The 16,900-nt window shown below is 38.7% G+C and overlaps 1 long non-coding RNA gene across 1 annotated transcript in view; it reads left to right on the forward strand.

Moving 5' to 3' along the window:
- Nucleotides 1-16,900, forward strand: part of LOC148055694 (uncharacterized) — a 63,301-nt gene that overhangs the window by 44,097 nt on the left and 2,304 nt on the right. The window contains exons 2-3 of the long non-coding RNA XR_015704969.1: nucleotides 16,203-16,278; nucleotides 16,405-16,444. This is a non-coding gene — a long non-coding RNA (uncharacterized LOC148055694). The remainder of the gene's footprint in view (nucleotides 1-16,202; nucleotides 16,279-16,404; nucleotides 16,445-16,900) is intronic.

Raw genomic sequence — 16,900 nt, forward strand, 5'->3', positions numbered from 1 at the left:
ACAGCGTGTCAAGTTGGCTTTTTTGGTCTGTGCCTCTAAAACTCAGTCCAAAGGAAACTATATTAGGAAGTACTCCATGGACATGAGAAAGACCACACTGGATGAAGTGAAGTAACTAACACTATCTTGCTTAAGTATTCATGACTTGAATAAGTGTGTTTGGAAGAGACAAACCAGCAGAAGTCAAGCAAAGTAATAATTATTTTCCATGCAGGTTAGAATCTGCTTGTGGTTTATGCTTTTTGGAATAACTTTAAATGAGCAGACTTTTATCTTTATCTTCCTCATTATTTTCCTTTCTCATCGTTCTCCACTTCCTCCTCTGTATCTAACAAGTCCTAAGTGTAGTTTAGGAGGGGAAGGGACCTTTTCCTTATCTCTTTATAAGGAGAGGAAAATTTTCTGCCAAATTCTCTTAAGAGTAGATTAAAGCAAAGGAATTTTGAGGGAGAGGGAATGAGTAAGAACATTAACATAAAAATAACCTTCTTTACAGAAACCCTTATAATAGTGAAGAAAGAAAATGTACAGATAAAATTCTTTGATAGCACAGGACCTGGGCTAAAGCCAAACCAACATCATCAACAGGAAGAGTTCATTCTGCTGCTGCTGTACGGTACAAGTAAAGACGGTTTGCAATGATAAACATACCCTACATTTTCAAATCAATTACTTTAATTAAATTCCTTTGCATTTCTTCTCTTTTGTTCTCACCTCTTTCTATTCATCAACTGTTTGTCTGTATGTGTATTAGCAGAGGCCTGTGTATCTTTTTTCTTTTTTTTTTTTTCAATAAGGTTAGATTTCAGTGGAGAAGTTATCCCCTGGATGGATTCAGCCCAGTATTCATAGACTTAATATTCCCATAATTGAAAACAAATTGATTGGAGCTAAAGGGCTTCCTTCCCCGTTCTCCCAAACACACATGTAACAGGACATTTTGTTAATAATGTTAAATATTGCTTTCATAATTTAAGATATGGATTATCCTAACTTTATCTGTGCCAAGAACAAGCCATTTCAATGAAGCTCCTGCCCCTCCGGATAGACCAACAGCAACACTGCTGTGCTTGTCCCTCTCCTGTGCTTTCTCCTCCTCCTCCTTGCTCTAGGGTCCGGAGGCCAGTCGAGGAGGAAGGGGAAGACTGAGAGAAGAGAGGCTTGGGGGAAAAGGTGGTTTGTATCAGGATGTTAGGACTGTTCCTTAATTTAACTGATGAAATGGGAGCTGAATTCATTAGGAAATTTAGCCTTTAGCATATGTGGAATAACAATCTTTTCCCCCATTCTTTGTATGTCTGAGCTATTAAAATTATAATCTTCTACTTCATGTGTACATGCAGTGTGTACTGTTATGAGGCCAGACCATCTTATTTTTTTATTCTCTACCCTGTTAGATTATTCTTATTTTTTTCCTCAAAAATTCATTTGAAGCTTCTGCAATCAATATGAAATTGCTTTCTCTTAACTGAAACAATATATATATGAAGCGGGTATAATCTGAGTACAATACATTGTTGCAGGCAGCAGCAACGAAAAAGCGAAGTCTTGTTTACTGCAGCACAATAGAAATAGCTAGTGCCTGTGGTATCCATTCAGCTTGTATTTATTCAAATAGTGCTGAGAACACTTTAGCCAAAAGCAAATTTGAAAGGCAAAAGAGAGTAAGAGTGAATAAAAGACTTGGGAGAGGGAGGGAAGAGAAAAGGCTGACAAAAGCTAGGGAAGGGAAACAGGAGGTGAAGGCTTCCGAAAAGGGACAAGAAGCAGAAGAAGATGGCTGACAAGAAAAAGGAAGGTGAATGGGGAAGAAAGAAGAGAAATTTTATATGTATGTTTTAAATAGTGTTTGACATGTCATGTTTAATTCTGATGCTATTGTCTGTATGTACACAGAAGGCAGGCCTACATTATGCAGAATTAAGAATGGTGCAGCGAACACCTAAAAGTGTCAGATAATATAATTTTTGCTATAAATTTACAAAATGCTGAGTTCTTACATAGAACAAATGAGGTGAGGCAGAGCCTGTTAGAATTAATTGGAAGGAATTAATACAGAGTCTCTCTGTAATTTTTGAGAGACTTTTATTTCAACATGCCAAATCCTTCTCCTAGTGTACAATTCTCCCCCTAAAACTGCTTCCTCACTTCGCTCACCCAGCCCTAGGCTTTTGCCACTGTTTCACTGCCTTCTCACAGGTTGCTATTTCTTCTTTGCTTCTGACAGCTAGTTTCAGTGGTGGATCCTAGGCAATAAACTCAACAGGCTTATTAGCTCATGTTCTGGCCAGTTCTTTGGCAGGACTCACTTTGGATTTGGGGAACCAGCAGATGGAAATGTGGACTGGGGAATGCAATAAGTGAAGCTTTGAGTTCTCTTCTATGTAGATATGGCTTCAGGGAAAAAGCGTGTGTAGTCCTGAAGGTGAAGAAAAGTGTGAATGTATTAAAGAGTTTGTTACAAATAGTAGCAGGGAGCCACTGCTGGACTGCCACTCACGGGCACTTTTTTTCCGATGAACTCCCTTTCGAATGTTTTGAATGAGAGAAGTCTTGTATCCACATTCTCTGCTTTCATAGTTATGGAAGCTTGTTCTTGATGTGAAGATTTAAGAGCTCTTTGTATGTATGAGTCACCAATTCAACCTATCAGAAAAGAAGCGTGCATGTGTATTCTTTCCTATTATATTCTGTGGAGATTTTAGTCTGGAGTATGTTGGTGCAATCTAATTATATCTTTGAGATTACAGTGAAAATCCTCTTTCCTGCATTATTGGTAGTACCAGTTATCAATTATTTAAGGAAGTAGTTACTTAAATCATAACAGTTAACTAATTTTGTAACTTCTGTAAGTTTTGTCCTAATTCTGTCTTTTTGTAAGATAGCAAGGAGGGCTTACACCAGTGCATAGGTCCTGAAAATTAATTTTGCACACGATCTCCTATAGAAAATATGCACTCTTTTGAACACCAGGATTAGAACCCACCAGCATTCTAGGAGTTAAATTATTAATAGGTATCCTGCTTGACCTTAAAGCTTTTACTCATTATTGTATGAGATATACATGCTAATAAATAATTGCTGCAGCTGTGGTTAAAATACATAAGCCTTCCAAAAGACATACCTGTTTAAGTGAATTAGGGGCTTGGTGCAGAATGTCATAGTAACATGTTGTGGTGCCCGTTTGTATCCTTACCTCTGTGAGCAATGTTCTGCCAAGATCTAACTAGTTGGTTTTGTTAGGTGGTGTGTCTTGCTATTTGTATTGGGGGTGGTGTGTTTTGCTATTTGTTTTGGGAGGTGCAGGTATTTTTTTATCAGTCCTGCAAAGTGATGATCCTCTGATGATGGTTCATGGGAATCTTGTTTGTGCAGGGCTGGGAGAAACAACTAGCTGATTCATGAAATACTCATAAAAGTTCTTGATCAGTTGCTAAGGGACTGACTGTGGGGAGAAAAACCTTGTTTTGGCCTTACTGGAAAGGTTGACCTTTTTTTTTTATTTTGGCTAGCTTTTGTGGCCATTTAAATCCTCAGGCAGAATAAGAAAAGTAAAGGAGAGGGTATCTGTTACCTGAAAGTTACCCTTCGAAATGCAATTTAGCTGAAATTATTTTTAATTCAGTACTAGGACTGACGTTCAGAGAAGGAACCAATTGACCTCCATTTGTACATGTAAACCTTGGGGGTTTGGGAGGACGTAATATTTTTTTTTTTTCTTAATAGATCCACGTTCTGTAAAATGCCAGTTTTATGAAGGCAGAATTGTAGATAATTATATCTTTAGAGCTTCTCAAATTTTTTTAGGTTAAGTCTGTGTGTCAGAAATAATTGTGATTAATAGGAACAGGTTAGATTTCTTTGTTTTCTTGCCAGTGTTGCTTCTTGGGCTTACCTAAATATTGCTAGGCTGACTCTTAGCTTGCTTCCAACTGAATAAAATCTGCTTGTAGACTCAATATGTCAGAGTACATCAGATTTTAACCCTCTTTCTGGGTCTATGCTTAACCCTCAAGGAAAAGAAAGAATTGTTTCTGAAATAGGATTTTATTTCTTTGTAAAGATTGATATTTGAAGCTACTCCAGATTTTTAGAATTTGAGAATTTTTTAGTGGGCAGAGTAAGTCTAAATTAAGCAATAAATTCAAAGTGTTACGTTATTGGCATTAGGCATGCAGACTGAGGTTTTTCAGAGCAACTTAGGCAACGTAGATATACAGCCCCTATAAAAATGTAATGGGAGATGCATAGTTGAAACTCCAGCACGGTTTTGAAGGTCTCTGCTGTAGTGATTTTTAAGACGCTATTTTGAAGCAATTTTGCAATCCTTTTGTTTCCTTTTGCTGCAGCTGATGACAGACTTTTTATTTGCAAGTTGTGATTGGCTTCAACTTTTCCATAGCCTTCTAAAGTCTGAGTCAAATTTAAAATGTAAAAATATGTGATTTCTGAAATGCTGTGGCTTTAATAACAGTAAAGGACAGAGGGTGGGATCAGAAAACAAGGTCATGACCTGGATTAACCATGCTTTTGATAGAGTAAGTTTATTTTAGCGGTCTGGGCCTCTCTGGAATGCAGACTAGAGAAATTCACTGTTTTTTTGGAATAGGTCATATTTTCTGCAACTTTCATTCTGGTCTGCTTTCTTCCTGTCATCATCTCCTTGGTCTCAAGAAAGACTGCCTGACTTGTTTATGTAAACCTGATGACAGAATTTGGACAAACAGGAAGGTAAGGAAATCACTGTGCTCTTAATTCTAGGAGCAAGGCAAATATAATCCATATTTCAAGCAACATTTGGCTTTAATAATTGTTCTACAAAGGGAAGGGACATTGCCCAGACAGAAAGCAGCATTCATGGGGAGAGAATCAGAAAAGTGGAGAAGGTATATACAATCCTTTGAGATTTATTTGTACAAAAGTTAGCTTAAATGGAAAACAGAAACTACATATTGCTGTATAATTTTTTAATGGTCATAGCTTAGCCAGATCCCTGAGGATAAAATGCTTAAAGAAAATAAGCAACAAAAGAAATAAAATTAAAACAAAATAGTCTCAAGTGTTCTGTAAAACAATCTTGAAGACTATCCAGAAAGTACATCTGTTGTTGGATGATGGAAAAGTACATGATAAAAAACCACATAGCAGTGCCACTGGCATGGAAGAATACATTTTCAGATAGTCGAGATAAAGTTGTGAAACATAATAATACTTACCTCTTGTGTCTGTAGAACTTAGTGCTTTACAGGATAAAACAGAACAACCAAAATCCCTTTCAAGGTAGAGAAAGCCAGTGCACAGGCACTATTTACTCAAGGTTGTGTATTAGAGTCCTAACGCAGCTGGAAATTGAAGCAAAGTCTCCCACGGCCTAGACTGGTGCCTGATTTGATAGGTTACATCTCTCCATGGTGCAGTGGGGCAAAGCTCTTTCAGTTTTTTTGTAAGTGCATTTTTTTTCCCCTCCGTTTTCTTGAATGATTAGAGGGCTCCTGGAGAAAGAATGAACAAGTGTTTTGCTTTCTACCGTCATGTAGCTGTGCAAAATGATTAGGGTTATAATACCAGTTCAGTCCAATTATCTGATTAGTATTTTTTTAGGTATCTGGAAACAGCCCAATACCTGTTTCAATTCTCTTAGCATAGTGACAGTAAGATTAGTCCAATGCATGAGTGCTGGATGTTTAAACCTGGGAATTCAACTGGTGGAAGGGGATCATGGGAGGTAAAGAGTTAGTATGGCTAAATGTGTGTGTGGTAATGTCCCAACCTATCGTCTCAGAGGATAAGTGAGGAGGAGGATGTATGCATGGGGGTAGTGTTGACAGGGTCTAAACGTGCCCCAGCCCTCAGGGCAGTTGCAGGCTGCCCAAGCAGCCAAACTCCTACAGAAGTTCAGTTACTGGAAGCACAGTGCTGGAAGCCCAGATCAGCACTTGCACACCTTTGGACTTTCCTTTTGAAACCACTTATGCAAACTCTTTTTAGTCTTTTCTCAGGATTGGGGGAGTGGGACATGGATGAAGGGTGACTCTCCCACTCCAATGTTAAGTTTACTTTTAGAAGTCAGGTGAGGTGTTAGTGCAACATCTGTAAATATCTGAAAAGCAAGCTCTCAAATAAGAAGTATATGAAAACCTAATTAAAAGTTTTTTAAGTTTTAGTAATGCATAGGTATTTTGCTTTTTTCAAAGGACAAGGTGGAAATAGTTTTTTAACTGGAAATCATTGGCTCTCCATGTAGTTAAATTGCTGCAGAACCACCTGCAGTCCCAGGGAACCTGGACTGTGAGCATCCTCATACCTCACTCGGCACAAGTCAGTCAAGGATTAGGACATGTCGGGGTTACTATCACTGAAGCAAATACAGTTTAAATAGGTTTACTCTAATTTAGTACTGTCATAGACCTGCGTATGAGCTATAAGCCAAGCTTAGGCACCAACCTTATCATTTTTACCATACTGAGTTGGTGTTTGCTCTCTTTGCTGGGAATGGGAGGTAAGAGTGAGTTGCATTTCAGTAGCATGTAACTGTTTAATATGCAGACAGGCATAGTTAACTGGCAAGGCCAGAATGTTGCATGTCAAGGTTTAATTCTCTACTCTACAATAAAATTTCTAGACAGCTTGCCAAAAATCGCAGAGGAATAGAGCCATAAAGCTTTAGTCAACAGTTTAGATTTGGAGTGACAATGCCAGGAGTCTGCTAAGTGTTAGGGCTTTCTGTGAGATGCATGCATTCAGAGACCATTGTCTTAATTTTCTTACTTCAGCCAGTCTTTTGTAATTGTCTGCGGAGGGACAGAAGATGCAAGTAGTCTTTTCCTGACTCATACTTTACATTCAATTTATAGCCTAGCTAACAGCTAGAGAGGGAAGGATCCAGACTTAAACACTTTCTTCCCTGGATCCTTTTTTATCTCCTGTGCCTGTGAGAGTAAGAAGGTGTCTGCCAGCAGTAACTATTTGATCCCTCATCTTGAAGCTGCTTCTTTGCATGCATTCACTAAAATAGGACTAGATCCTGGTCTCCTAGGAGAATGTCTTCAGCAGCAGTCAAGCATAGACTTCCTTTTTGCTTTTGCTTCAGGTAGTTCTGTGTTTTAGACAGAGCTGAACAGGAAAGATTAAGAGCATGGGTGAAAGTTGTTGAAGTATGCGCATTGAGCATCCGGAGTTAGGTACCTCTGTGTACACACTACAAAGGAAATCTGAATGCATCAGCCCTGTTGATGTAGGCTTAACTATGCAGGGACTTTATGTGCCTATGGATAAGGAAATGTCTGAACCAGCTTTTAAAGATTTAGGTGCATAAGGATGCAGACCTCAAATTGAGAATCTTTGGGTTTTGTTTTTTCCCCTCCACAGGTGAATTCGGTGGATAAATGTATCTCAAAAATTTGGATCCTGTTACTTTGACAAGTCACATATATACCATAACTATCTACTGCCTGTGATACTACTTGTCTGCTCTTTTAATACTACTTTTAATGATTTGCACATTGGGTAGCACATCTTGCTGATTTAAAGGAGGGAAGGTATGCAGCTGGGAATGTATGCAGTTTGTGAGTGCAGAGACCTATGTTTTCAAAATTGCTTGGAAAGTATTTGCATTCTGCCATTAATGAAGTGCTGATATTCAATAATAATATATCATCACATATTAACTGATTCAATCTTGTGAAACTCGTGCTACAAAAAAATAAAGTTCCTCCGTTCTCTACCATTAAAGTGGAAAGTGCCTGTTAGGACTGGAGGAAGGCAATGATCAGGTTTTATTGCTATGAGTAACGAAAGCTGAATGACCTGGTTCACTGACAGTCTGATCATCCTCAATTTTTAGCACATTGGTAGGAATTAGCAGCTTTTAATATTTCTCAATATTTAAAAGGACAAGAATAATAACTCCATATTCAGTGAAGTTACTCATTCAGGAGATTATGTTAGAGTAATTTTAAATAGCAAGGAAAATAGTCATATTCTGCTGTCTCATTGGCACCTTGAGATATATAAGACAGGTAAATGAAGAGAATGAGTTAAGATGAAAATGCCCATGTTAAATTGTAAAGACATATCCTGGAATATATATGAAAAAAGACCAATCCCTGCTTCAAGAGGATGGGGGAAAGGACAAGAACCCAATCATCTTGTGTACAATCAAAGCTATGATACAGAAAACTGGCAGTGTGGACTTAGAGTTTCACTTAGTGATTGTAAATTTGTGGTTTGAAAAGGGAATTGCAAGTTACTTGGTAGAAGAGAAGATGCTATTCAAATAATTGCTCAGCAATTGGAGACAAAAAAGAAGAATGAGTAGGTAATGAAATAGGCATGATGTTCTTGAGGTTATGACTCTGGCTTTTGGATGTCCGAGTTGAATGTGTGATCTATCCAAAATGTGTTAGGATTGAAAAAGAGAAAAGTTAGCCTATCTTCTAATTTTATGAGGTCTTTAAGTACCATGATAGGCACTCTGTTTTGTTATCATGAAGACCACTTAACTTTGTTAGGATATTGCTGCTACTCCGACATAAGTGCTAATGGATAAAAGTCAAGCAAAGCAAAAAGTAACTATATTTGGAACATCTTTTCATGTTTTTTAGAGTGCTTGCACTTCCCTTCCATTGTCTTGTTTCCCCTGTGCCTTTAGCGAATGTCTCTTTGGAGTCTTCTGTAACTGGAGGGAAATGCTGAAGAGCTGCTTATTGGCTAGCACAAAAAGATCAGCAGTAGAAATCAATGAGCCAAAACTTCCAGCAGATAAATGAGCTGTTTATAGGTCAAATAGTAGTGAAATTTTTTTCCTTTAATATTTCCAAATACCATCAGACAGAAAAAAAAAAATCCATTAGGTTATTGTACTCTGTCCTCACTTGTAGGTTCCATAATTAGCTCACAAGAGCTATTAGACATAAACATGGAAATTGCCCTGATTTATTCTGAACTGAGACTGCTCACTGCTTTTAGGGAGATGCTGCAGCTATTCCAGAATAAGAGCTTTGGGAAGGGTGCAAGAGGGCTGTTTGCAATTATTTCTGATCTCTTTGGACAACAAGAATGGGAGAACAAAAAGTGAACTGAAAAGGCAACCAGGATGGAATTCTTGCATTTATGCCTTACTGGCACTGAAGGCTTTTAAAACTTATGTACAAAAGGTTTGTCAGTGTCAAAAAAAAAGGAAATACCAGTAGACATATCAGTGCAGCTGTGTTTCCAATAAGCTAACATTTAAAATTGTTTTATTCTTTATTGTATAGCATAGCAATACAGGTTTGTACACAAGGGAAACCCTTACCTAGAACTAGAAGTATTAAGAATCAGGTTTAGGAAAAATAACTGCTTGTAAGAAGAGATCCATGGGGTTGGGGGTTGCAATAAAAACTTCAGAGAAAGTAGGAATGTATTATAACAAAATATTGGACTTTAGTTGTTCTGTGTTGTCAGAGACCTGGTGAAGCTGAGGATTCCTTGACAGTGAGTATCTACCCCTAGAAGAAAAACAAATCTGAATTTGAATTAAAGGCAATAGGGAAACCACTAAAATTGAGACTAATTAGAAGCTTTTGTCTGTTTGAGACAGTATTAGTTAGGGCCCTTAAAAGGGGGTAATAAGAATTTAGGACATCGATGGAAAAAAAAATTTTAAAAAAATCAATCTTTCAGTAGTAAAACAGGCTTGTGGAGCTGAAAAAGAATGAGGATAAAGGGAAAAACCAACAGTAGGAAAGATATCTCAAAAGAAGCATAAAAAAGGATAATAAAGCGTCTGATAGAAACATGGCTTACAATGTAATGGGTTTTTCAGCAGCAAAGAGTTAACATGACAGATGCAGCCATGGTCATGTGGTGCAGGACAATGCACTGCCTTCTGCTAGTGGAATGCCAACTGTAAACTGGCCTTTAATGCCAACTGTAAACTGGTCTATTGAGCATGCTAATGTCTATAAAATCAGATAATCTTTTAAGAGAAAGTTTTCTTTCTTTTTTTTAATTTTCATTCTTTCTAGGTGTCTAGAACTAGAAATAAAAAATATCATTAAATGGTATTATTAAGTGTGTTTCTGGATAATAAAAGTGAGAATGAGGGTAAATTTTTCAACTGCTTGAACCAGCTCCTTTTCAGGTCAAAGTGTTTATTGAAACGACTGATCTTTTTTGTCTAGAATTGACTCATTACTGTTGCTTTCAATACCTTTTTTCTGCCAATTATTTTCTTAAAACCCTCAAAGTTCTGTTTAAATCCTAAGTATCAGGATAGTATGGTAGGCTTGTTCTCTGCTTGTACTCGCCATTCTTTTGCGCATATTAGCTCTAGCACAGAAGAGGGAGATATCTTATTTATGGAAGGTACATAGATATTTGATTTCTCAGTCAACGTTGTATGTCAATATTAAGACAATGTTCAGACAAGATACTTAAATACACTTCTCAGCTATTCAGATTGTGATTCTTTTAAGTTCTATGCATAATATTAAAATAAATTTCTGGCTATTTAGTTATGAACAAACTACTGATATTTATGTAATCTGTAACTGGAGAAATCTAAATTAGTCAGCCAGAAATCTTGGTCACTTTTGGTTTAAATTATTCACGCATATTATTTTTATTTGGCTAGAGCTGTGGTAGAGGTTTAACTTTAACATGTATGTTAGCTATAGCTTGAGAAGCACATCCATATTATGCAGTCTTATATCTACACTCTAGTCTCAGTATTGTTTGACAAACATTAGTAATCTTACAAGCATATTGTGCTTAAGAACTGTACTTATCACAATTAAAATGTATGACGAATAGCTGTATCTATGGAGCTCTAATTAATGCAGAACAAAGAGAAATTAAAATAATGTATTTTTATCGTCAGTTGGATGTAGATTCTCATGAGGAAAGTAATCAAAATCCTATTTCAAGTTCCCTAATGAAACCACCTGGATGATATTTTTCAGCCCTTCTCAATCTTCAGGTTTCTAGATTTGTTTGATCTGGGGAATGGTGAAGAGAAGTTGGAGAGAAGTAAGAAAGGGACACTGTCTTCCTAACTGAAGAATATTCAGTGGGATTCCCTGAGTGGAATATAATATTCCCTTCTGTGAATATAACCTGCAGATGTGAAAACTGGATAAGGAATAGTAAGTTCCTGGTGACATCATCAGTGTCAGGTAAGGCATCTCTAGAGAGACAGAGATGCCTTTTGGACTTGACCTTGATGTAAAATATATGAAGGAAATTTATTTTCCTTTTGTTGCTAGTCTCTTTATGTAACCTTGTAAGTCTGTGCTCTGGATATGCTCTATTTGCTTTTATGTTATGACGAGATAGAAGTGATTTCAAATTAACTAGTCAATGCTAGTGCATTAATGCTCGATATTCCTATGGGGTATGATGGTTTTGAAACACAGCAGCCTGATGTGTTGTTCCAAGATATCCGAAAACTAACAAGTCGCTTTTAATGTGGGAGTTTCTGGAAGAAGGGGGAAGTTCCTTTGCATCCAGCAATATGTTGGGGAAAACCCTGAAGCAGGAGAGTCCCACTTTGGGCGATGATTCTACAGAGTCAGTGATCTAGTGGTAAGGGATGAATACAGGCACATTCTCCCAAGTGATCTTTAGGTACTAGGACAAATATTTGAGAAGATGAATTTCAGAACACAGTGAGTGATAGCTTCAGACAACAGGTCAGCTACTGACATTAAAAATAACCACGTAGTTCCTGGATTCTAAAGACTGCAGATCATCAGGGCTCCATGCTATGGGATAATCAGACCTGCAATTCTTCTTTAAACTGTACTAGCTAAAAATCTGACAATTTAAAATATTCTTTCCTTATGGACACGCTCATGTGGCAAGAACACAAAACCGAAACAAAATCCCCAAAACCCAACAACCAAAAAACCACAAACCCCCAACAAGTTTATCAGACCTAACCAAACGTGAAAAAAGAATATTCACATCAGGTTTACAGTGTGGATGAGAACGCAAAACAATCATAGTGTACTTTCTTTTTTCATGCAGACCTTAAAGTTTTAGGCTCAGTTTGGTCTGGGATTTTTTAAAAATTTTTTTTGAGAGCAGAGAGCTTGTGTACATGTGTATCTCCCTGAAGAAAGTGCCACCCAATTAACAGCTATATTAGATAGACTTTCTAGTCTGTAGCTTTTAATGGGGCAGACATGAAACAGACAGAAATTTAGTCTAGTCATTTTTGAGGAGCAGTGACAAATACAGAGGGTGGGATAGGAGCAGGAGGTTGCAGCAGCAGAGTTTCTTGCCTAGAAAGGTTTTGTATATGTCACCTCTGCTTTGTACCAACCTCAGCAGCTTCAGGGTTGGTGATTTAGGGCTATGAGGCATGTGAGTTTCCAAAGAAAACGGGGACATAATGTATAGGGTTTGTGTGGCAACGTTTTGGTAGTGGGGGGCTATAGGGGTGGCTTCTGTAAGAAGCTGCTAGAAGCTTCCCCTATGTCCGAAAGAGCCAGCCAGCTCCAAGATGGACCCACTGCTGGCCAAGGCCGAGCCAATCAGCAATGGTGGTAGCGCCTCTGGGATAACACATTTAAGAAGGGGAAAAAATTTCTGCGCAACAACAATTGCAGCCAGAGAGAGGAGTGAGAATATGTGAGAGGAACAACTCTGCAGACACCAAGGTCAGTAAAGAAGAAGGGGGAGGAGGTGCTCCAGGCACCAGAGCAGAGATTCCCCTGCAGCCTATGGTGAAGACCATGGTGAGGCAGGCTGTCCCCCTGCAGCCCATGGAGGTTAATGCTGGAGCAGACATCCACCCTGCAGCCCGTGGAGGACCCCATGCCAGAGCAGGTGGATGCCCAAAGGAGTCTGTGACCCCATGGGAAGCCCATGCTGGAGCAGGCTTCTGGCAGGACCTGTGGACCCATGGAGAGAGGAGCCCATGGTGGAGCAGGTTTTCTGGCAGGACTTGTGACCTCATGAGGAACCCATGCTGGAGCAGTCTGTTCCTGAAGGACTTTACCCCGTGGAAAGGACCCATGCCGTAGCAGTTCATGAAGAACTGCAGCCTGTGGGACAGACTTACGATGGAGAGGTTTGTGGAGAACTGTCTCTCGTGGGAGGGACCCCATGCTGGAGCGGGGGAAGAGTGTGAGGAGTCCTTCCCCTGAGGAGGTAGGAGCGGCAGAAACAATGTGCGATGAACTGACCGCAACCCCTGTTCCCCGTCCCCCTGCACCAATGAGGGGGGAGAAGGTAGAGAAAATTGGGAGTGAAGTTAAGCCTGGGAAGAAGGGAGGGGTGGGGGAAAGGTGTTTTAAGATTCAGTTTTTATTTCTCATTATCCTACTCCAACCTGATCGGTAATAAATTAAACTAATTTCCCAAATTTGAATCTGTTTTGCCTATGTCAGTAATTAGTGAGTGTCCTCTCCCTGTCCTTATCTTGACCCATGAGCCTTTCATTATATTTTCTCTCCCCTGTCCAGCTGAGGCGGGGAGTGATAGAGTGGCTTTGGTGGGCACCTGGTGTCCAGCCAGGGTCAACCCACCACACATGACAAAGGGTCACCCTGATGTGTTAAGGTGCTCAGTGAATACCACGGTACCTGCAACTGAGGCTAGTCCCTTGCCCGTGCCCTGGGCCACCCTTCCCACATAGATCTGGCCTTCCTGAGGTGCCTTCAGGTGCTCCCACTCAGCCTGGGCACAAGAGATTCCCGCTGCTGGCACTGTTGAGGGCTTCCTCAACATGGGGGAGCTCATAAGCAGGTCCACAACTGTAAACCGCCTCTCTTGCCCTGCCTGCCCATCAGCAGAGCCAGAGGGAGGAATATTCTCTATTTTGAACACTATGTTGGTGTTCATGAAATGGAAGCTGCCCTCTCAATCAGTAGTGTTTGTAAATACGAACAAGCATATGTTGTTGAACTGAAAAAACAGATTTCTTGAGTCCATGGGCCAAATTTCTAGCATGCAGGAAGGTAAATGAGCTGGATGCAGGTTTACTCAGCATTCATAAACATTAATATGCTAATGTGCACAGACCAAAGTGTGTTAACATGATGAGAACAAAGATGTGATGTAATCAACATCACATCAAATTAGTTCTCTCTTTTTCTGTAGATGCTAAGGGACTTAGCTAATTTTAAGTGTTTGCTCTGTCCACACAGCTGTACAAAATGACACAGCTCAAGTAAAACAGAAGTAATAAAACAGACCCATAGTCTTGCCTGTCTCCCCTGTCCCAGCTCCTGCACTGAAACTGCAGCAGTCCAGCTCTGAAAGCAATATACAATTGTGCATCTAAGGAACAACATTTAGACTTAACTTAATGACCCCTCACTTAAATACCCTCTGTGTCATCCTGGGGACTGATTGTAAAATCAGTGTAAATGGGATCAGAAGCAGATCCATTAACTCTAATTAGGGAGTATAGTGTGATCTTATTTCATTGTACTGTACGCAGGCTGTACAGCTGTTATTCCATGTGACAGACGTTTGTTTTCCAGCACTTAATTTGCACATAGAATTAACGGTAATGCATCCAAGAACGGATATTGTTAATATACAGTATTAGCATAGCTCACTCTGTCCCCGGCTGCTGCTCGGAAAAGGATTCCAAGAAGAGAGAAAACAGCTCAGACTCAGTGGAATAATGGTATTTTCTGTCTTCTATAGTGAACCATTTCAGTCCAATGAGTGTCAAAACCAGAGACTATTATTTACTTTTCATGTTAGTGGAAACAATTTTCAATGGATTGTGCATTTCTATCAGGGTATAAAGTTTCCTCCTCCTGGAAGCAGGAAAATTCTGTATACAGATTTTTGCCTGTCTTTAAACCTTTCACCAGCTGACTAACCCCCAAGGTTTAATAGCTGGTAGACATCTGTAGGCAAAAGTAAGAGAAACGAGTTCATCAAGGAACTGTATCATGCTTCCAACATGTGGCAACATGAGTGCCTCTTCACCATCTGTTATTTGTGTGAGGATTTTATTATGTAAATGATGGTACACACTGCGCTCTAAACAAAGGAAAATTATTCCCCTTACAGTATGTTGCGACTGCCAGGCTTCTGTGTCAGCCACGAAACAAATAATGAAAACAACAGAGAAGTGGCAGACAGAATATCTTGGGTTCTTCTACTTGTCCGTCCAAAAGGGAGCAAATATCTTTAGGAAGAATTAGTTTCTTACGTTTATTGTGACTCATAAAGACAGGTAGTTAATGAAACAGCAAACAGTAGATGGATGAAACTAAACTGAAGTGAGGTCTGGAGGCTTAAAATAGATTGAAGAGACAATCCTGCAAAACTATAGAGAGTCCTAAAACTTTCTGGTCTCACTGTGAGCCAAAAACATGGAACTGGGCCCCTAAATCATCTGCAACAGACAAAAAGTATTGTTGTGGGATAGGATTGGAAGTACATATTCTGCCCTACATCCTGGTTTAAAATTTTCCATTAAATTACCAATTTAAATTGAAATGTAATTATCTTAACTGGCATATTTTTGGCAGCTGTGATTAAAAAAAAAAAAAATCCCTGTGCTACACTGGATCAAGTGAAAACCCATAGGAGTTCTAACACTGGCCCTTAATCAAAGTCTGCAGAGACACAAAGGCTTTGAGCTAATCTATGCCAAGCCATGTTGGACAGCATGGCACTGCCTAGAGCATCCTTCTGGTGTCATTTAAAGCACCTGGTGCCCTAGGAAAAGAAATTGTATCTAAGGCTGTAAATTCTGTTTTCCTTATACTCATCTACCGCCCAACAGTAGCTGCTCTGATAGCAGCATAAGATTTCATGGGAAAGAAAATGCATCACTATTTTTATTTTATTAATTTATTTAATGTATGACACCCAAGTGGTTATCTGCACACACTCTTCCTCATTGTGTATTTCATGTGGTTTAATATAATTAAATTATCATTGCATTCATTGATTTAACTCAAATCTTAATTTGATAATTGGAAAAGGTATGCATTGGGGATTAATTGTTATTCCAAGTGAACTTAAACAGAAGTAACTAAAGCTGGTGCGAGACTTGACCAAATTGATGATTTAAGGGTGTTCAGTTACTTCCTGCATTGTCTTTGTGTGATGTCTTACACTTCTATTTGTCAGCTTTTCCTGACTTAATTATGATTAAGTGTTGAACTTTACAGATAGCCAACTGCTGGTACTGTTGTATTGATTAGTTGTTTTTATTAATGTGTTAAATTTTGTGGTTACAACAGGAACATATTTCATGATAGTGCAGCTAATAGCTGGAGAACTCTGCCATGAAACTATCAAGCAGCCCAGCTTTAGCAGGTATTCCTTTGCTTTCAATTTATCTTTTTTTTTTCCTGCTTATTTATTCATTTACATCTAATTTTCTTAAGGATATTTCTGAAGTGTTTTCATGCTAAAAGACAAACCTGTGTCACTTTTTAACAGGTAGCAGCAAGTGAACAGAATACCACTACCACTTATACCTGTAAGCACAAGTACTACAACTGTCTTTCTTTTTGTTTGTTTTTGGTTTTTTTGTTTTCTTTTTTTTTTTTTGGGGGGGGGTGGGGGGGTGGTGGTGTCCTTAAAATCAAAATCTATAATTTCTGTTAGTGCCTCTTGTTGTGTTTTCTTTGCAGAATTAGAAATCAATGGTAACCATAATCCAATTCCTTAAGTTAAACAATTTGGTTCAAGTTTGCAAATGTGACATAAGCTTGCTTTCATCATTGCAGATGTCAGAAACTGTTCAAAATAAATTAAAATATTGATGAATATTACTGTGTCATAATCTTTCCCTCTCATAGTGCATGTCTAAAATTCAGGCATCATTTGAAGCTAAATTTTTACATAGATGGTCATCAAAGCAGCCTAACAGGTCTTTGTAATATGAAATGATACTGAAAGTTAGGAAGAAATATGAAATATATTCTTTTCCATC

Source organism: Nipponia nippon, unplaced genomic scaffold (genome assembly GCF_047370975.1).
Source record: "Nipponia nippon isolate SJK-2023a ecotype South Korea unplaced genomic scaffold, ASM4737097v1 scaffold_2, whole genome shotgun sequence".
NCBI classification, from domain to species: domain Eukaryota; kingdom Metazoa; phylum Chordata; class Aves; order Pelecaniformes; family Threskiornithidae; genus Nipponia; species Nipponia nippon.